A 22,700-nucleotide genomic window follows, 5' to 3' on the forward strand; every position below is an offset into this window, starting at 1 on the left:
AGTCTTAGGCAGACCTTGGACCTGGAAAAGATGAAATCCTGCCCACCTCGTAAAGGTTATCCTAGGCAGGTCTTGACACTGAAAGAAAATCCTGCCGACTGTATGTATGGACGGGACATAAAGTCAGTTGTCATTGGCAGGCTTTGTACCTGAAAGAAATTAAAATCCTCACAATCCCTGATTCCCATCTCTCAAAACACAGGAATAACCTTCATCTAAACACTGCCGGTACAGAACTGTAGAACAAGCTACTCCAACGTAAAAATCTTGCGGACATATAGGCACCGGATTGTCCTCGATGGTCACGCTAGCATGTCTTGATCAATAGTAAAGGGATCTGTCAGGCCTTGGCAGCTGTAACAAAATGCAACTCTGCCAATCTTTTGAAGCAGCATCTCCTCAGCAGTCTGGAAGATTGGCAGAAAAATAAAACAAAAGGAAACAAGAGGGCCATGAAGGCCCTGTATCGCTCACCTGACCTATTAACCTAAAGATCATCAAGATTAACATTCTGACCAAGTTTCTTAAGATATGGTCATAAATGTGGCCTCTAAAGTCTTAAATAGCTTTTCCTTTGATTTGACCCAGTGACCTAAGTTTTGGCCCCACCTGACCCAGATTTAAACTTGACCTATAGATCATCAATATTAACATTCTGACCAGGTTTCATTAAGATATGGTCATAAATGTGGCCTTTACAGTGTAAACTAGCTTTTCCTTTGATTTGACCTGGTGACCTAGTTTTTGATCCTACATGACCCAGATTCAAACTTGACCTCAAGATTGACATTCTGACCCAGTTTCATGAAGATACAGTCATAAAAGTGGCCTCTACAGTGTTAACAAACTTTTCCTTTGATTTGACCTGGTTACCTAGTTCTTGACCCCAGATGACCCAATATCAAACTCATCCAAGACTTTATTGATGGTAACATTCTGACCAAGTTTCATGCAGATTGGGCCAAAATTGTGACCTCTAGAGTGTTAACAAGCTTTTCCTTTGATTTGACCTGGTGACCTAGTTTTTGACCCCACATGACCCAATATCAAACTGTACAAGATTTTGTTGATGGTAACATTCTGACCAAGTTTCATTAAGATTGGGCCAAATGTGACCTCTAGAGTGATAACAAGCTTTTCCTTTCATTTGACCTGGTGACCCAGTTTTAGACCCCAGATGACCAAATATCGAACTCGTCCAAGATTTTATTGAAGGTAACATTCTGACCAAGATTCATTAAGATTAGGCCAAAATTTTGACCACTAGAGTGTTAACAGTCAAATTGTAGACGACGGACGGACGGACAACAACGGACACAGGGCGATCACAAAAGCTCACCCCTACAGTCTTAAAGTAAAAAAAAATGTCCTTACGCTATCAAACCATAACTAATGCAACATCAAGTTTAAAATTATTCAAACTGAAACTTACACCAAAATTGCTTAAAACTTCTGATTAAATTTACAAAACCTAAGTGGATCACAATAGTGCTAGACTGCCTGACCATGCTTCACATCTAAAAGGTAATATAACTAGAGTGTAACCAAGGGTTTTTTCTGTGATCTAGTTTTTGACCTCATATGGTTTAGTTTCCAACTGAACCTTCCACTTTACATAATACCTGGTGACTTTAAACACAAAAGTTGAACATTAATTCAGTTCCAAAAATAACCAAGTTTCTATTTTGACCTTTAGACGGTATAAAGTATCTCTACTATAATTGCATTTACATGGGATTTCTATCCAATACCAATTTTTAAGTTGTTTTTTTTCCCTAAGATAACCAAGCTTGTATATTGACTTCATTTCTGACAGGCTTTCTGCAAGATAGGTAGAAGATGTCTCCTCTATGGTGCTAAATGGATTTTTACAAATTGCCTAGTTTATAGCTGGTGACAAAGTAAATACACTGCACTCTGTATCTGCTTCTTTAAAAAAATAATTTGATTTGGTTTTCTATTAATAGGACAGGAAAACAATATGAAATTACACTATCAAGACATTACTCAAGAGCCAGTGACTCATAGGTTATTGGATCAGTCTTGCCAATTATTGTCTTGCAACAATTTGTACTCTGTATTATGTTCTATAAGATTGTTCAAGGTCCATAACTCTGGTTTTACAAAAATGATCTTGCCAAAAATCTTATCACAAACATTCTAGGATATGTAATATGTAACCTTGGTGAGTTTTTGAACAATTTTGTGTACTAATGAACTTGAACAAAATACTTTATATTATCTAATTACAAATATTTTTAGTTAAAATTTTGATTGGCTTTACAAATAGTTGCCCATAGGATTAAATGCTGAAGAAAGTTAAGATCAAGTCTTGCATCTATTCATCTCATTCACCTTGCCACTTAACTTTCCATATTATATCAACTTTAGACTTTGCCAATTTACCTTAGAAAATTATTCCTCAGACATTGCGAATGCCAATGAATTTAAAATCATAATTCATTTCAGTAAATTTGATTCATATTTAAAAGGAAACTATTACCAATTAAAGCCTTGATACAGCGACTTTCTATCTTATTAATTTTTTTCTTGGCCTAGTAACACCAGTAACCTAGTCAGTATTAAATGAAATGCACCATGCCTTGCTTGCTTTTAAACATCAGCCACTGAGAATAGTACAAAATTAATACTAAGAAATAGCAACCAACACTTCACTTAAGTGAATCTTGTCAAACAATGCCAGAGATACCAAGAGTGTAAAAGTCACAATATATACCCTTCAAATTAATTCATATTTTCTATAATACTCTTCTTTAACCCTTACCCTGCTAAATATCTAAAATGGATCGGTCCATCATTCAATTTGGGCCATACCACTTATTATTCAAAGGGGTGTTCACTGAAAAATTACTGACAGAATAGCGAACAGTGCAGACCATGATCAGACTGCACGGATGTGCAGGCTGATCTTGGTCTGCACTGGTCGCAAAGGCAGAATCACTTGCCGCCAGCAGGCTAAGGGTTAAATAATACATTTAAATTTTGCAATTTTGATTTATTCAAGGGCAATTAATTACTCTAGAAAACTGGTCCTGACTAGCAAATTATCAGAAATGACCTAGAAATATCCAGCATGCATGAGATGAAAGAACAAGAGATGTCCCTAAGACATTAATGCTCTACTATTTGAAGCGGGAATATTTTAATATTTTTTAAATTTTTAAAATACCTACAGAGTTGAATGCAAAATTTTAACCAGGATTTTCTTAGTGCAAAAGGGGGGGGGGGAGCATAATTTGGCAATTTGGCTAAAATGAATGTCAGAGTTATGGGATTTGATGCTATCATCTATTTTTTTTAACCCTATAATGTAACCATTTGTAAAGTTTCATTATTAAAATAACTGAAAATAATGCTCTAGCTCATACAAGTTTTAGAAAACAACCATTATGATGCAGATTTTAAAAGCTTCAAGTTTTGCTTTCTTTCATTTACTAAAAAAGGATCCTCTATCAAACATGGAAAAACCATACAAGCTTAACTGTTTTGAATTACTTTCTGTGGCAGGCTTAAATTGTAAGTTACTTTAATATTAACTTGATAGGTCCCATATTTGCATAATGATTAACTTATAATCTTCTAGTTCAATTATGCAATCAGAAGTTGCTAAATACTGAAAGACTGAAAGACTTTGGTCAAGAGCAACAGGTAGAAGACTAGAAGTTATACAGCCTGTAAGAAGAAAAGAAAGCTAGCTTGCTGTATACAACCATGCAAGGTAGCAGCTTTGGCTAGCCTGATGGATGAAATATACAGCCTGGTAGCACACAGGAGAGCTAGATAGATGGATGTAATGTATAGACCATAATGAAATATACTACCAAAAGGACCCTATAGGATAGATGAGCTTATAGGAATATATAGGGTAGGCTATAAGAAGCAAAGAATGGTAAATGCTCCCTAGAAGAAACATGGGCTGGCTGGCAGTATGCAACACCTCTCTCGGTAGCAGCTTCGGCTAGCTTGGTGGATGAAATATACAACCTGGCAGCACATGTGAGAGCTAGATGGATATAATATGGGTCCTAATGGTAGTTACAAGGAAGAAATATATACCATATTAGCATCATGGAGGGACACCATGAGATAGCTAGTTAGAGTTATGTGGATATAATAATTAGCTTGAAGACATATACCCTAGTAGCATCATGGAGGCAGCACCATGGGATAGCTGGCTAGAGTTAGGTGGATATGATAGTTAGCAGGAAGAAATATATACCCTAGTAGCATCATGGGGGAACACCATGGGATAGCTAGCTAGTTAGCTGGATATCATAGTGAAATAGGATAGGAAAAGAAGTTAGATGGGAAAGTTTGCTAAATGCAGATACAAGCACAGCGAATAAGCTGCATTAATAGAAAAGCAACAGAGTAGAATAAAGAAAATTGATCTTATCTTTCAGTCTTTAAATGCAGAGCTTTTTTCAAAATAGTACAATCAATAATTCATGTGATCAATAGATATTTCACTCAAATTCAACATAATATATGAAAAACTACTTACAGTAACCAGTGCTTATGCTTATGCTAAGGGGGCATGAGAGGTATAGCACATTTCATTACCTCTCAAAACTTATCTCATTCATACCAAGCAAGTATGCTAGTAGGTTTCCACAGGATATTCTTATACATTTTTTCCAATTTTAAAGCTTATTCATTTTAAAGACTTAAGCTGTTGCTGTTTGATACAAAATTGACCTCTCATGTATTTTCTTTATGTTGTAAAGTATTTTAAATCTGCACTAAAATGGTTATTCTCATATCATAATATTATCTTGTATCAAGACAACCTACAATGTTTAAGCTAAATTCAATCCTTTTCTGTGATTTTTCACCACATACACTAAGTCTTTTCATTAATTTATTGTTGGTCTCTATTTCATAATACAAATTAAACCACATTGATGAATATTGCCCAAGTTAGCAGACGAAGATGTAACATTGAGAGAAGATAAGACCTGAGCATTTGCTTTGCTTATGTCAGTGCAGGACTTGGCTATAATTTTGCTCAGTGCATTTTCAGTTTTCAAAAGATGTTAAGATTTTAATTTTTCATAGATTTTCAAACAAACACTTTCACTGCAAAGACAGAAATGCTCTAATCAAAACTGTTCTAAATCAAAAATCCTTCAGTTGTTGCCGACAGGAATCTGCCTTACAAATATATGCTTTGAATTTTTATAATTATATGCTTTGAATTTCATAAAAATAAAAATCATGAATAAAAGATGTAATTGTATCAATTTATTTTTTTATCTGTTAAATTATCAAAAAGTAGTTCTAAAGAAAAGTCTTCATGACCTACAAATTCAAGAATCATGCAATGTCTGTGAAATAAATACCATTCAAAATAAAGTAAGTTCTTAAAGTAAGCATTAACAAAAATATGCCTTTTCTCCTTATCATCCCCTTTGCGTAAAACTGTATACATCCTAAAATTTTAACTAGTACTTCCTGAATATCTAATAACAAACAAGTATAAGGTAGATGGTAGACAGGACAGATTTTTTTCTAACTTGTTTGAAAACTATCTTGAATAAATATAGGATACATTTGTATGTGGTAAATAGGGTTGGCAAGCCAATGGTAAACAGACCATCTCTTAATCCTGAAATACAGTAATTCAATATTAGTCTGGCAGTAGCCAATATTTCTTAACCCAGTCCTATGATATTCCAAACAGATAAGCTTCACATCAAAATTGTTTGACACTTAAACTGTTCTGACATTAATCCATAGCAAGCTATTATAACCAGCTGCAAGTATTTTTGAAAGATGATCAACACCATAAGAATGTTTGACTCAATTCAGGAAAAATATGGCTTTTTTAAATTGTGTTTATCAGCTGAAAAATGACCTGTAATACAGCTCACATCTTGACATAGAAAAGAATGAAGGTGTCTTTAAATGCAGTTACATGAACCAGCAGCCATTCCACTTATTTCCCTTGTCAATGATTTTTTTCAGTGCTTTTGAAAGATTGGTGGCATTTTGATCAAAACTGTATTGCTTTTCTATTTAACTTCTAATACTGATAACAAAAAATACATTATCTAACATACACATGTTTCTTTACAATTTCCCCATACCAGCTATAAAAGCAGTTGAAATATTAGAAATGCCACCGAAATGATATTGTCACTAAATGCAATTTAAACCTGAATCAGAAGCGCTTCCTCGCAACTGATGTAAAAATGTATGTAAAGAAATTTGACAAAAAGTATTTAATACTCTGACACCACTAGAGCCCTTTCATGTTATATGAAGAATCCAGTCCCTTTTAAATGATATTCTTGCCAAAAGTAAATGATTCTGACACCATGGTTTATTCATAGATCTTTAACCAGTACCTCTTTGCCAGTTTATCTTGGGTAATTATTGACCAGAAACTGTTTTCTACTCTTAGTACCAGTGACCTGACTCCAGTAGCCTTTAATACAAACTGTATAAGCTTATAAACTTGCTATACACTAAGTTTGGTGACAACAGCTGTTTAGTAATGGTGACCTTGACCTCATTTGGCCTGGAGACCCCCTAGTCTTAAGCCTTTTCTCCTCAAAAGTCTTCTATCAAGTTCCATTGCAATATCTAATCCATAATTTCAAACTTGCTACACACCATGTTTGGTGACAACTAAATTATTGACCTGAAACCCCATTTGATGCGGTTAAACTAGCGCCCCACTGTTTTAACCAAATTCAATTATCACAACTGGCAGAAAACTGTATTCAGTGACCCCAACTGCCTCAATACAATCCCAAGCTAGGGCTAAACTTAAGTTTAGTGAATAAATATCAATTTTAACTACAACCCAGATTGACCATGCTTGTCAGCCCAAACTTGGTAACCAGGATTTTCAAAATTGGACCATGTGATAATGATTCGTTGAAATCCCTTGAAATCTTAAAAGTTATTTCTGAATGAACAATCTGGAGGAAAAGTGCCATTGTCTGTGACCTAATCTTTGAGGGACAGAATTGACTCTCAACATAGCATCTCATTATGCTTAACTTTTGATAAAAGTTTCATAGAAATCCACTGGATAGTTTAAAAGTTTAAATATAGCTGAGACACAAAATAAGTATTACAGTCCTTTTAATGTGTAATACTGGTGACCTTGACATTTGATGTACTGACCTCAGACTGACTGTTTTCCATAACATAACATCATGCTGAACATTTCATTTAAATTACACTAAATGTTTTGGAGATATTAACAGTGCGATTATATGAGACCATGAAAATAGTCAAAATCTGATGGTACATTATACTAAATTTGACTTGGAACTTTATGAGGAAGTGGCAAGCATAGTGCAAGGTGCATGCTGGGATGCTGAACAATGCAGGAGAACAGTGCAAGGGAAGGATGCAAAGGGAAGGAAGAACATAAAGTCCCAGGTCAAAATTGTAGTATAATGAACTTAGAAAATTGTGAAACCATAAAAAGATAATGTAACAGCAGACGTACATTATGCAAAAAGCCTGCCTCAAATTTTACTAAGTTGTTGAATTTTTTACAAAATATTATTTTTATTTAAGCTAAACAGAATAAGAGCAATTTAATTAGGCTTAAATGTGCTATAAAGTGTTTTAATACAGAAAGATTAATGCCAAAACATACCAGTTGCAGAGAGCCAATCAATCTTCTTCAAATCATGACAATGGCTTTTTAGAACTGGAACCCAAAAATCTGTTCCCAGTTAAGACAATGTTGTTCAAAGGAAATTAACTTGTTCAGAGCCCTACCATGCAAGTAAATGATTTCAATAGTGATATTGGCTGGCTCCGAGCCTGACATACTTTTCCCAATTAACTTAGCAAATATAGTGTAAACCAACTTGACTATTGAGAGGACATTGGTTAAGACCTGACATGGTTTCCCCAATTAACTTTTAAAGGATACTGGTTCAAATCTATTGTAAACCAAGTTGTCTAATGAGAGAATAGTGGTTGAGACCCGACATGGTTTTCCCAATTAACTTTTAGGGGATACTGGTTCAAATCTATTGTAAACCAAGTTGACTATTGGGAGCATACTGGTTTAGACCTGATACATTTTCCCAATTAACTTTTAGAGGATACTTGTTCAAATATAGTGTAAACCATCTTGAATATTGAGAGGACATTGGTCAAGACCTGACATGGTTTCCCCAATTGACTTTTGGAGGATACTGGTTCAAATCTATTGTAAACCAAGTTGAATACTGAGAGAGTACTTGTTTAGACCTGATGTGGTTTCCCCAATTAAGTTTTGGAGGATACTAGTTCAGATCTAGTGCAAATCAAAATAACATCTAAATCTATTAAGATATTTGTTCAACAACATTCAAATGTTTTTCCAAAATTAATATTTCAAAGTACACTGGTTCAGGTCAATTGCAAATCAAGACAACGACTATTTAGAGTACACTGGTTTAAAGCACTGATATGTTTTCCCCAATTAATTTATTGTGAGGATACTGGTTCATTTCTCTGGCAAATTAAAAATTTTGCAATTTGCTTTCCAGATAACCCATTTCATGACCTCACCCAAACAAATCAAAACTTATTTATCAACAAACTTGAGCATATAATCAGCATATACATGTGCTATGTAAAAATAACTGAGTTATGGCCCTTTTAATGGTTACCACATCCAAATGTATCAATATTAATAGTAAACCAAACCGTTTTATGTATTATATTTCTTGACAATCTTCAAAATATATAGCCTACATAAACTACTACTTGCAAATTGAAATATTAAAACAGCAAAACCATACAAATCAATGACCACCTTTTTTATGTGACAAATAGAATGATGGTCCATAGTGCAAAGACCATGAACCATAACTGAATTTTAGGGTATGTACAGTTTCATCTCCCCTTTGTGTGATGGCAATTTTAATGTACTAAACATAACTCAAATTACACTGAATATATTGACAGATGGCAATGAGAAGAAATGCAATATGCAAGAACCATAACTCTGAATTGATTATTTACAAGTTTATCTTCTCCTCTTATATTTTTTATTTTTTTATGAACTCTTATTTAATTCATACAATTCTTTAATGTAAGTACTGGTATCTAGGATGAAACTAGAATTTTCAAGCCAAAAGGGCACACTATTTATTTGTTGAGACAAAAATATTACACCAATTTAAAAAAAAAGACTGCTCCTTGCATGTCAAAGTTACAGCTCAGAAAAGATTTAACATGACCTTTGACCGCTTTATTAATGAAACCTTGACCTTTGAGATAGAAGCCTGCATCTTACTCCAAACACATTTTCACTGTGGCAAACAGTTATGGCCCTGAGAAGACCTTACATGGACTTTAACCCTTAAATGTGACCTTGACTTTTAAGAAATAATATGAAGACTGATCCATGCATGTCAATGTTGCAGTTTGGACATGCTGTATTCCCTTTGATACCCTAAAGTGTGACCATAACCTTTGAATTAGGAGCCTGCAGCTTGTGCTCTATAGGCAAATAAATCTGTCAAATATAAAGAAATATTGCTCATGCATGTCAAAGCTATCACCCACATGAAATTAGATAGACATACGACCTAGCAAATAACCATAGATTTTACAGAAAACTGGTTCAAGCTTTACACAACATGACCACTGCACTTTATCAGAAAAATTACTTATCGGCAAATCTCTCTGAAGAAAATCTAGAAAAAACAATCTGAACAACAAATACAAGTCTAAAAAAGCAAAACTCTATTTAAACATTCTTTTTTTAAATTATTTTACCTTCCTTCCTTGCTTTGTGTTCGTTTTTTTGGTCCTTTACCAACAGTCTATGCACTCTGAACAAGTGTCACATGATTAGCATTGGTTAGCTGTAGAATAAAGGTATACAGTAGTAAGTAAATTTACAATAATGTTCTATACAAAATTAGCAATGCAACAGTCATTAATTCATAAAATATTGGTGCAAGAGTTATGCACCTTGTGCCGTATGGTGTGGGTGATGTTGTAGAACAACTACGTCAAGTTTTAATCAAATCTATTTAGTAATAACTAATAACTATAATATAGCGAAAATGCATCAAAATTAACCTTAATGCGAAGTAAAAGGGGACATAATTCATTAACAAGAGCTGTTGGCGGGCAGCAATGCTCAAATATTCAACAGCCTTGTCAATTGAATAAATACAAAAGTCAACAAGAGCTATCCGTAAGACAGAGCGCTCAACTTTTCTCAGTGCTTGACTCTGAATTAGAGCTTTGCCAGTAAAAAATAAATTCCAAGTTAAAAAGAGACATAAATCTGTCAAAATTCAAATCAAAGTAATGGTGATTGTTCCTGGTGTAGACTTTGATAGTAAATAACTATTTCAAGTTTCTAGTCAAAAACTTTAATAGAGATATTTGACTTTATCAAAAATTTTATCAAAAAATTCTAAGTTAAACAAGAGCTGTCGGAGGACAGCAACGCTCGACTATTCAACAGCCTTGTCAATTGAATGAATACAAAAGTCGATAAAAGGGGCACAATTTTGTTAAAATGGGGAAAAGGGTTATGGAACCTTCACAGAGCTTATCAGCTCATAAAGTGAACAAGTGCATGAAGTTTCAATCCTTTCCCATAAGTGGCTACTGAAATACCAGCTTACATACAAAACGTTAACCAAAAACTGCTAAGTCGAAAAGGGGGCATAATTTTGACAAAAATGCAAAGTAGAGTTATGGGACCTACACAGAGCAAGTCAGATCATGACAGTGAACAAGTGTGTGAAGTTTCAATCCATTCCCATTAGTGGGTACTGAGATACCAGCTTACATACAAAACCTTAACCAAATCGGGACGCGGACGCCGACACATGGGTGAGTCCAATAGCTCTACTATTATTTGAATAGTTGAGCTAAAAAGGGCATAATTCTGTCAAAATTCAATCAGAGTAAAAATGTAAAACAGGGTTATGGAACCTGCACAGTGCTTATCAGCTTGTGATAGTGGACAAGTGCGTAAAGTTAAAATCCATTTCTTTTAGTGGGTACTAAGATACCATCTTACATCTAAAAATCTAACTAAACAAGAGGGCCAAGATGGCCCTAGGTAACTCACCTGTGTTACACACCATAACAGTATAAACATGTTTTACCTAGTGATTACACAGAGACAAATATTATGACCAATTTTCAATAAGACTGAACCAAAAAACATGGCCTCTTGAGTGTAAACAAGCATTTTCTTTGATTTGACCTATTGACCTATTTTTTACCCCATGTGACTTAGATAAGATCTTGTCCAAGACTTCATGATAAACACTCTGACTAAAATTTATGAAGACAGAATAAAAAATGTGCCCCCTACTTGCTCTCTGATTTGACCCGATGACCTAGTTTCTGACCCCACATGACCCAGATAAAAATTTCATAACAACAAAGGGAAGAAATTAAAAATAAATCTAAGTCCTCCAAAAAAATATCCAAGTCCAAAGGACAGGAACAACAAAGGGAACATTTAACAAGACATTTAACCAAAAAGAACAAAAAAAATCTTACAAGGTACAGATAGTGTTAAAATACACCTAAAAATTGGATGTACCATGCATGATGTACCACAGAAAAAGTCGTCTCGATTTTTCCCTACGGCCAGTAATAAAAAAGTTACAATATTATCTATTTATAGTAACAACAAAGCGACGTAATTCAAAAAAAAAGTGTGCCTCATGGTGGTGAACATTTGTGCCAAGTTACATAAAAAAATCCCTCCATGCATGAAGAAGAAATTTTTGAATTTGAACTTTGACCTCTAAGTATGACCTTGACTTTAGACCTAGGGATCTAGTTCTGGCGCATAACAATTCTTCTCACGGTTATGCCAAGTTACATTAAAATCCCTCCATGCATAAAGGAGAAATGCCCCAGACAATTTCATTCTTGAATTTGACCTTTGACCACTAAGTATGACCTTGACCTTAGACCTAGGGCCAGGGCTTTGCGCACAACATGTTGTCTCATCCAGGGGAATGTTTGTGCCAACTGATATTTAAATCCTTTTTGCATATTAAAGTTATAGACCGAACAGGAAAAAAATCCTATTGACCTTTGATCTCAAAGCATGACCTTGACCTTTAAGCTAGGGTTCTGGGTGTTGCGCATGACACGTTGTCTCATAATGGGGAACATTTATGCCAAGTAATATTGTAATCCCTTCATGGATAACAGAGTTCTGGACCGGACAGTAAACAAGAGCTGTCGGAGGACAGCAACGCTCGACTATTCAACAGCCTTGTCAATTGAATGAATACAAAAGTTGAAAAAGGGGCATAATTTTGTAAAATGCAAAGTAGAGGTATTGAACCTCTGTACTGCATGTCATATCATGACAGTGAACAAGTGTGTGAAGTTTCAATCCTTTCCAATTTGTGGATACTGAGATACCAGCTTACATACAAAAACTTAACAAAAAACTGCTAAGTCAAAGGGGCATAATTTTGTAAAAATGCCAAGTAGAGTTATGGAACCTTCACAGTGCATGTTAGATCATGACAGTGAACAAGTGTGTGAAGTTTCAATCCATTCCAATTAGTGGATACTGAGATATCAGATTACATACAAAATTTAACCAAAAACTGCTAAGTCGAAAAAGGGGCATAATTTTGAAAAAAAAGAGAGTAGAGTTATGGGACTTGCTTAGTGCATGTCAGATCATGATAGTGAACAAGTATGTGAAGTTTCAATCCATTCCCATTAGTAAGTACTGAGATACCAGCTTAAATACAAAACCTTAACCAAAAATTTCTAAGTCGAAAAAGGGGCATAATTTTGTAAAAAAGCAAAATAGAGTTATGGAACCTTTGCAATGTAGATCAGTTCATCACAGTGAATAAGTGTGTGAAGTTTCAATCCATTCCCACAAGTGGTTACTGAGTTACCAGCTTACATACAAAACCTTAACCAAAAATTTCTAAGTCGAAAAAGGGGCATAATTTTGTAATAAAGCAAAATAGAGTTATGGAACCTGTGCAATGTAAGTCAGTTTGTCACAGTGAATAAGTGTGTGAAGTTTCAATCCGTTCCCACAAGTGGTTACTGAGATACCAGCTTACATACAAAACCTTAACCAAAATCGGGACACGGACGCGGACGCCGACGCCGACGCATGGGCGAGTGCAATAGCTCACTATTCTATGAATAGTCGAGCTAAAAATCCCTATTGATCTTTGGCTTCCAATTGTGACCTTGACCTATGAGCTAAGGGTCTGGGTTTTAAGCATGACATGTTTTCTCATCATGGGGAACATCTGTGCCAAGCAATATTGAAATCCCTTCATGGATGTAAGAGTTATGGACCAGACACGAAACAGACCCTGTTCATGCCATGTTAACATTTGACTGCTAAGTGTGACCTTGACCTTTGAGCTAGGGGTCTGAAAGTTCTGCATGACACATCGTCTTATTATGAGGTACAATTGTGCCAAGTGATATTAAAATCCCTTCATGGATGGGAGAGTTATGGACCGGACAGGCAAAAAAGCCCTGTTGACATTTGACCTCCAACTGTGACCTTGACCTTTAAGCTAGGGGTCCGTGTTTTGCACATGACATGTTGTCTCATCATGGAGAACATTTGTGCCAAGTAATATTAAAATTCCTTCATGGATAAAGGAGTTATGGCCCGGACACGAAATTACGGACAGACGGAATGACAGAATGACGGAAAAGCGCATTCCTATAGTCCTCGAAACTGGTTTTCAACCAGTAGGGGACTAATAAAATAATAAATGAAACTGCTTTTGTGCAGACAAGGTAAAAATAGCTGATTCTGGCCCTTTCAGGGGCCATAACTCTGGAACCTTTCTGGTGATACAAGTTCTGTGCAAGTCTGGTTAAATTAAAATCATAAATGAAACCAATCTCGTGCAGACAAGAAATTGTTGACGCACGCATGCAAAAAAATTTCTGGTCCTTTAAAGGGCAATAACTCTAGAAACCATGATGGAATCTGGCCAGTTTTCAAAAGGAACTGAGATATCATGCCAATACATGTTTTGTACAAGTTTGATCAAAATTGCTTGCAAAATGTGGTCTCTATAGTGTTCACAAGAAATTGTGAACGGACGGACAGACAACGGGCAATCACAAAAATCACGACAGTGAACAAATGTGTGAAGTTTCAATCCATTCCCATTAGTGAGTACTGAGATATCAGCTTACATACAATACCTTAACCAAACATTTCTAAGTCGAAAAAGGGGCATTATTTTGTAAAGAAGCAAAATAGAGTTATGGAACCTGTGCAATGTAAATCAGTTTATTACAGTAACTATGTGTGTGAAGTTTCAATCCATTCCCACAAGCGGTTACTGAGATACCAGCTTACATACAAGAACTTAACCAAATCGGGAAGCCACACACAGGTGAGTCCAATAGTTCCATTATTCTTTGAATAGTTGAGCTAAAAATTGGTGCCAGAGTTATGCACCTTGTGTCATATGATGTGGGTGATGATGTTGAAAAAATGTTTCAAGTTTGAATCAAATCCATTCAGTAATAAAGATAGAGTGAAAGTGCACCAAAACTTTAACCTGAAATTCTATGAAGAAAGGGGCATAATTCATAAAAAAATTGTGCCAAAGTTATGAACCTCAAGTCATACGAGTTGGTTGATGATATGGAAGAAATATTTCAAGTCTGAATCAAATCTGTTTAGTCATAACTGAGATAGAGAGAAAGTGCACTAAAACTTTTAACCCGCTCACCTGAGTACCATTCAAGTTTGGACATAGAGCACATAGGCATACACATTAAATATCATCAGGATAAACATTTTCTAGTAACAGTCCCTTTTGACCTAGTCAGGGCCAATTTCCATATCAGTTTAAGGGTCCTAGGCTCAAATGCTGCATTTTTGTACTAACATTGAATAACATTTAAAACCAATCTCATTAGATGCTGCTGATATACATTCGTTCACATAAAATAAAGGGAGGTAATTCGTCATAAATTCAGTCAAAAGTTATCTACCCTGATTGTCCAAGTCCATCTGATAGCACAATGACATTTCAAATCAGTATCTTCATTGGTTACTGAGATACACCCACTTTAATTCGAAATAAAGTGAGTTAATTCGACATAAAATTATTCCATACTATCTACCCTGATTGCCTCAGTCCAACTAAAGACAGTAATGAAATTTCAAATGAGTTCTATAAACATTTACCGAGATAAATCCATTTTTATTAAAATCAGGGCAGGTAATCATGCATTGGTATATTCATGTAGAAGATACTAAGTATAAGCCTATACAACAATATATTAGTAAAGTATTCATATCGAAAACTGTTCAGTTAAGAGTTATCTAATATGACTATTTCTTACCATGAAAGACATAAATAATATTTCAAACCAATCACTTTAGAAGCTGCGTAGGTGTATGAATTCATTTAGATAAAAAAATAAAGGGAGGTAATTTGTCATAAATTCAGTCAATGTGTATCTTCACTGATTGTCCAAGTCCATCTGTGGACATAAATGAAATTTCAGATAAGTATCTTCATTAGTTACGGATATATACCCATTTAAATTTGAAATAAAGGGAGATAATTTGACATAAAATCAGTCCATAGTTATCTACCCTGATTGTCTCAGTCCAATTAATGACAATACTGAAATTTCAAATAAGTCCTATAAGTTATATAAATCCATTTTGATTACAATCAGGGGAGGTAATCAGATATAAAATAACTCTGGAACCTACGACTGGAGCTGGCAGATTTGTCATGGAATCAAAGATTTATTGTTGTTGAAGACATTTTGGAAGTTTGTATCAAATCAAACCATAAATGAAGTCTCTATTTGGTTGCAAAAGCCAAAATAGCAAATTTTGGACCTTCAAGGGGCCATAACTCTGGAACCCATGATGGAATCTGGCCAGTTCAAGAAAGGAACCAAGATCTTGTGGTGATACAAGTTGTGTGCAAGTTTGGTTAAAATAAAATCATAAATGAAGCTGCTGTTGTACAGACAAGGTCAAAATAGCTAATTTTGGGCCTTTCAGGGGCCATAACTCTTGAGCCCATTACGGGATCTGGCCGGTTCAAGAAAGGAAATGAGATCTTATGGTGACACAAGTTTTTTGCAAGTTTGATTAAATTCAAATCATAAATGAAGCTGCTATTGTGCAGACAAGGTCAAAATAGCTAATTCTGGCCCTTTCAGGGGCCATCACTCTGGAACCCAAAATGGAATCTGGCCAGTTCAAGAAAGGAACCAAGATCTTAAGGTGATACAAGTTGTGTGCAAGTTTGGTTAAAATAAAATCATAAATGAAGCTGCTATTGTGCAGACAAGGTCAAAATAGCTAATTCTGACCCTTTCAGGGGCCATCACTCTGGAACCCATAATGGAATCTGGCCAGTTCAAGAAAGGAACCAAGATCTTATGATGATACAAGTTGTGTGCAAGTTTGGTAAAAATCAAATCATAAATGAAGCGGCTATTGTGCAGACAAGGTCAAAATAGCTAGTTTTGGCCCTTTCAGGGGCCATAACTCTGGAACCCATTACGGGATCTGGCCAATTCAAGAAAGGAACCAAGATCTTATGGTGATACAAGTTGTGTGCAAGTTTGGTTAAAATAAAATCATAAATGAAACCTCTATCGTGCAGACAAGAAATTGTTGACGGACTGACGGACGCACAGACGACTGACGAAGGGTGATCACAAAAGCTCACCTTGTCACTATGTGACATAGTGACAGGTGAGCTAAAAAGGGGGCTTAATTCATGAAAAATCGGTGCCAGAGCTGTGCACCTTGTGTCATATGATGTGGCTGATGATGTGGCACAACTATTTTGAATTTGAATCAAATCTGTAGTGTGATAACTCGGAGAGAGTGAAAGTGCACCAAAACTTTAACCTGAAATTCTAAGTAAAAAGGAGGGATAAATCATGAAATATTGGTGTGTTATGGCTCTTATGCCAGATGATGTGGGTGTTGGTGAGGAATAACTATTTTAAATTTAAAGCAAATCCATCAAGTAATTAGAGAGATAAGGTGAAAAAAAGAGAAAGTGTGAAAGAAACTTTAAACAAGGTGGGGACGTGGAAAGACGCAGACACTGACACAGGGGTGAGTAGGATAGCTCTCCTTATACTCCCAATAGTTGAGCTATAAATTAAGGATTCTCCTTCCGCTATATCCAACCAGCCTGAAACTGCTGCTTGATTACATATTTAGTACTATTGTACAAATACAGGGGCTGTCATGTTTGTAGAAGCTCATTTTTTAAATATCAAATAGAAGAAAAACAAATATATCTAGGAAACTGGTGCATTTAGATTGTTTAAACTTAGCTATCATTTTAGACTGAAAAAAAAAATTGTGAAGACATTCGACTTTTTTACATACCATCGCTAAAAAAGCATACAGATTCTGTCCAAACTAATCTACATGTACTCACTTAAACAATGAAAATGTTTTGGCTTTCACTGAGGTAATTGTTCTGGTTCCCATTCTGACAGCTGTTATAAAGTTCACCACTGTGTGAGTCAGCTGGAATGATGGCAGACATCAGAACAAACTTTGGTTATGAAGAAGGTGTAGATCACCAAACAGACTCGTCAGCCTGAAATAAATTGTTTATTGTTCTCAACATTGCTTAGATATTGTACTAGAGATTAATCAGCGACACAAATAATCCTACCTTGCATCTATGTATACACCTGTATGAGCAAGAATGAAATACCTAGACAGTTAAAAACTTAGTGTTTAATCATTTCATTCTATTGCATGTCAATTTTCACAGTAAATACTAGAGTTTTTCTTGGTTTTATATACAATGTGCAATATTCTAGAAATAACATTGTACATGTATCTAAATTTAAGCTTAAAACAAGAAACGCAGCAATGCCACGAAACCAGGTTTTTCAACACTTTTCATAAGAATAAAAAAGTATACTGAATCACAGTGCACCACTTTAAAGCACAACCCAAACCCTAACCCTATTTTTAGTAACAATGACCTTGACCTTGATCCCAGAAACCCCAAAATCAATCCCAAGCTACAACTTTATATAAGTTTTCTAAACACCAAGTTTCATCATGATAGCTCATTCCTAAGTTAAGTTATTGACCCGAAACCCTTTTTCTATTTTAAGTAACAGTGACCTTGACCTTGACCCCAGAAACCCCAAAATCAATCCCAGCCTTTGTCTTGATATAAGCTACATACACACCAAGTTTTATTCAAATATCTTCACCTAAACAAAAGTTATTGACTGGAAACCCTTTTTCTATTTTAAGTAACAGTGACCTTGACCTTGACCCAAGAAACCCCAAAATCAATCCCAGCCTTTGTCTTGATATAAGCTACATACATACCAATTTTTATTCAAATATCTTTACCGAAATAAAAGTTATTGACCGGAAACCCTTTTTCTATTTTAAGTAACAGTGACCGTGACCTTGACCTTGAACCCAGAAACCCCAAAATCAATCCCAGCCTTTGTCTTGATATAAGCTACATACATACCAAGTTTTATTCAAATATCTTTACCGAAACAAAAGTTATTGACCGGAAACACCAGAGAATCTGAATTTATTTTATTACACTTTTATTACATTTTCTTATGTCATACAATATGCATGTATTTGACGACTTTTTTTGCATTGACATAAGTATGTTCTTCCAGTAATAAGCAAGTTATAACTGAGGATTAAATATCTATCAATGACTTTAATGGTAGAACTATCTGCAGCACCAAGTACATGGAACTTAAGAAAATCTTAAACAAGAGCACGTGTAGGTAAGGCAGCCAATGCTCAACTATTCGAACTGTAGTCCCAGAAGCAAAAATATTACCTTTAATGTTGAGATATCTAGACTTTTAAATCAATATCTGCATTATTACCTGTATATAAACAGGTGATATTATAGGACATTGTGTATAGGTTTACCTGGCTAGCTGTGGTCAGTAATGCATGTACAAACAACATTTTAAATTAAATTTGCATGGGGTTGTCTTTTTGTGTCTAATGCAATAACCAGGAATAATTTTGACAAAATTTCGTAAGAGTTTGCAGTATACATATTGTACTTTAAAATGAACTAAATTTTTTCTTTGTAATATTTTTTATATTGGAGTTTGGCTGCATGTAAGATTTCAATATAAAACTTTCTGTCCAAACAAGACTCAAACATTTCATAAGCGGCATATGTACTATAAATCATCATATGCTTCTATGTTGATGATAATTTGACCAACTGTTAAGGCTTTAGTGCAATTTAAATGAAAAATACTTTGCCTGAAAATATGAACTGATATTGAGTTGTGACTGTGGCGATGCCTTAAATAATTTATAAAACTTATTAAAAAAAAACTTGATCAAACACTTTGCTAATTAAAATATTTTCTCCCAAAACCACCTCCGCCACCATCAACCTTCACCTCATGTAACTGGTTCAAGAGCTTAGGAACTGGGGCGGCACCTGCCGCCCCAATATTTTGAGGAGCGGCAAAATGCCGAACTCGTTTTTTTTAAAGGCTAGAAAATATAATTGGCGACTGATACATCTACATCTACATCTACATTGTTACAACCAACAATCGATTTCCGATTATGACTGGTCGGCGCTGTCAGAGAAACAGTTGTTAAAGAAATTTAGTATATTACAGTATTAAAAGTAAAAGATAAAAGGACAGTATGCTACAGTTAAAATAGGACAGAATGGAAGAATTACATAGTGACCGCCGCCAGCCTCTCTGTAAAGATACTGAGGCTGGGGCTAGCTTTGACTGATGTGGGGAGGGAGTTCCAGAGACGGATGGTTCTAGGGAAATAAGAGTTAGCAAAGTATTGAGTGCTGGAATAAGGGATCAAGTAGTTCAGGTTTCTAATGGGGGACAAGTAACCTTGGTCAATAGCAACGGTCTGGGTCCTTACTTTGTAAAACAAAAGTAATGAACAGTTTAACCTACGGTACTGGAGAGTTTTCCATTCTAAGGATTTCAACATTTCAGTTACACTGCTTGTATAGTTGTAATCATTCATAACATACCTAGCTGCTGACCTTTGGACTCGTTCAAGTTTATGGATGAGGGTTTTCTGCCAGGGATGCCACACAGTTGAACAGTATTCTAGCTGTGGGCGGACATAGGTGGTGCATGCAGCTTCTTTGACCTTTATGTTATCTGTCTTGACATTTCTCTGAATAAATCGAAGGGAAGAGGTTGCCTTAGAAGTTATGTTTTCTATGTGTTGTGACCAGTTCAAGTCATTGGAGATAGTTACTCCTAGGTATTTAGCTGATGAGGTGGACTTTAACTCTGTATTATGTAACCTGTAGGGATATATAAAGGGATTTCTCTTCCTACTTACTCTAAGGACTTCACATTTGTCGGGGTTAAATTCCATTTGCCAGACTCTTTCCCATGTTTCTAATTTATGGAGATCTTCTTGAAGGGCTATGCTATCATTATTTGATTTGACAGTGAGGTAAACGATGGTGTCATCTGCAAACATACGGGTTTTACATTTGACTGAGTCAGGCAGGTCGTTAATGTATACAAGGAAAAGGCAAGGCCCAAGGACAGACCCCTGTGGAACTCCAGACAGGACTGGAAGTTCGCTGGACAGGTGACCTTCAACTGCGACCTTCCGGGTACGATTAGAGAGGAAGGATTTGACCCAATTAGTTATTTGGGGACTAACACCTAGGGATTGTAACTTGTAAATTAGCCTCAAATGGTCAACTTTGTCAAATGCCTTAGAAAAATCCATTACGATGACGTCAGTTTGTTGGCCTTGTTCTAAATTACTATAAAGTTCCTGGGTAAAATTAATAAGCTGAGTTTCGCAACTATGACCCGACCCGAAACCATGCTGGAACTGGCTGATAATATTGTGTTTGTCAAAGAAGGACATAAGATTTGAAACCACGATGTGCTCAAGGAGTTTGGACGCAATACAGGTCAGAGAGATTGGTCGATAGTTGCTAGGTTTTGATTTGAGACCTTTTTTAAAGACTGGTGCAACTGTTGCCTTTTTCCAGTCTTGAGGGACAATGCCTGTATTTAGGGATAAATTGAAGATGTGGCAAAGGACGGGGGCGATTTCTTGATGAAGTTCCTTGAGAACACGGGGGGATAATTCGTCTGGCCACAGAATTTTACACAGAATTCTGTACACAGAATTTTGTCATATCGCTGACACCTTGCTAGATCACTTTGGTGACAGGGTGTTGTACAAAATCGATAATCCGCAACGACCAAGGTTGCTGTATTTTCACGCCCTGCAGACTCGGACTCGCCCTCCAAACTTGCAATTTATTAATGTTGTGTCTCAAATTCTGCCGACAAAGGAAAGTATCTTGAGTAAAACACAAATTGGGATCTTTAGATGTCTTTATATAAAATATATTAAATTAAATATTTTTGACACTTAAACATTTTGTTTGAAAATCAAAGGCACCGATCACAGTGATTAAATTCAACGTATAAAATGTAGAAAAATACTCATAGATTTTACAGATCTAGTTAAATTAACAAGTATTACAGCTTCTATGTAAAAATATAAAAAGCCAATCATCCTCGCAAGTTTGCATTTCCAAATCAATCATTTGGTAAAAAGAAACCTGAAGTCCGTTCATTCAACCCTCAATGGTTCAAAGAAAACAATGAAATGCGTTTAACCTTTATAATGCCATTTAATGACTAAAATGCTATAAGGATTAGATTACCCACTTTAGTCAGGGTCTTGTGCTCGATCCCCTACTTAGACATTACTGGTTTTACACTGGCAAGACACGATCTGTATCTAACAACAGACTAACATCTTACCGCCATCATAGTGTTTAAACATAGTAAACTGTAATTAGGGGTGAAAACTCGAGAAAAAAAACGAGTATGTTCAACAGATACTGAGCAGCCCAAGAAGTCGCCAGATTGTACCATTTACTCTAGCTGTATGCGAAATTTTCCCGGGGCCACCCCGGAACCCGTTCATAGGAGGGGGACACCCCCTCCGCTGCCCCAATGCTCAAATCGTCCCTACACCCCTGTGGTCAAGCCTAACACATCATCAGAAAAAAAAATGTTCCCGCCAAATCACTCTCGAGGAAATCTTGAAGTGATGCATATTTAAAAAAAAAAAATCTGAATATCAAATAAAAGTCTAACAAGATATTGCCCACATAGAAGACAAGACGAGAAAGGCCAACACACTAGGCTTTCTCCGCAGAAACCTGATGCAGCGGTGACTGCAAAAGTCAGAAATTAAAAAGCAGCCACGCTAGTAAGCTTGTCTACAGTTACATTGCGATGATGCTCCAGAGAGGGCCCAGCAGAGGAAGAAGCGAAACTGTAGTTAAACATTTCTTTTTTAATATATTTACCTTTCTTCCCCGCTTTGTGTCCTTCCTCGCTGCTTCGCTTTGCGTCCTTCCTCGTGCTTTACTGACTGCCTACTGAATGAACACGAGTTCACTCCCAACAAATGTCACGTGATTCGCACTTGCTTAGCTTTAGACTATACTTTCACTAGCCGTTACCTGCTACACTAGGATAACAATTCGACCGAACGTGCGGTGTTATACGGTGATACTTCTTCAAAATAGCTTCATGCAATAATTAACAGCACTTTTCTTACTTACTTACTTAGTCGTTGAGGCCGGAACATCCTCTTCTGGATGCTAAGCTATTTAGCTTCTTAGGCCCTTCTGGCAATTGTTTTC

General features: G+C 35.8%; 1 long non-coding RNA gene across 2 annotated transcripts in view; it reads right to left on the bottom strand.

Annotated features, from left to right (window-relative positions):
- Positions 1–22,425, bottom strand: part of LOC128546998 (uncharacterized) — a 50,846-nt gene extending 28,421 nt beyond the window's left edge. For both annotated transcript variants that reach the window (XR_008366250.1, XR_008366251.1), the window contains exons 1-3: positions 22,362–22,425; positions 17,430–17,594; positions 9,766–9,854 (exon numbers count right to left, since the gene is read on the bottom strand). This is a non-coding gene — a long non-coding RNA (uncharacterized LOC128546998). The remainder of the gene's footprint in view (positions 1–9,765; positions 9,855–17,429; positions 17,595–22,361) is intronic.
- Between the last annotated feature and the right edge of the window lie 275 nt (positions 22,426–22,700).

Source organism: Mercenaria mercenaria, chromosome 11, assembly GCF_021730395.1.
Source record: "Mercenaria mercenaria strain notata chromosome 11, MADL_Memer_1, whole genome shotgun sequence".
Taxonomy (NCBI): domain Eukaryota; kingdom Metazoa; phylum Mollusca; class Bivalvia; order Venerida; family Veneridae; genus Mercenaria; species Mercenaria mercenaria.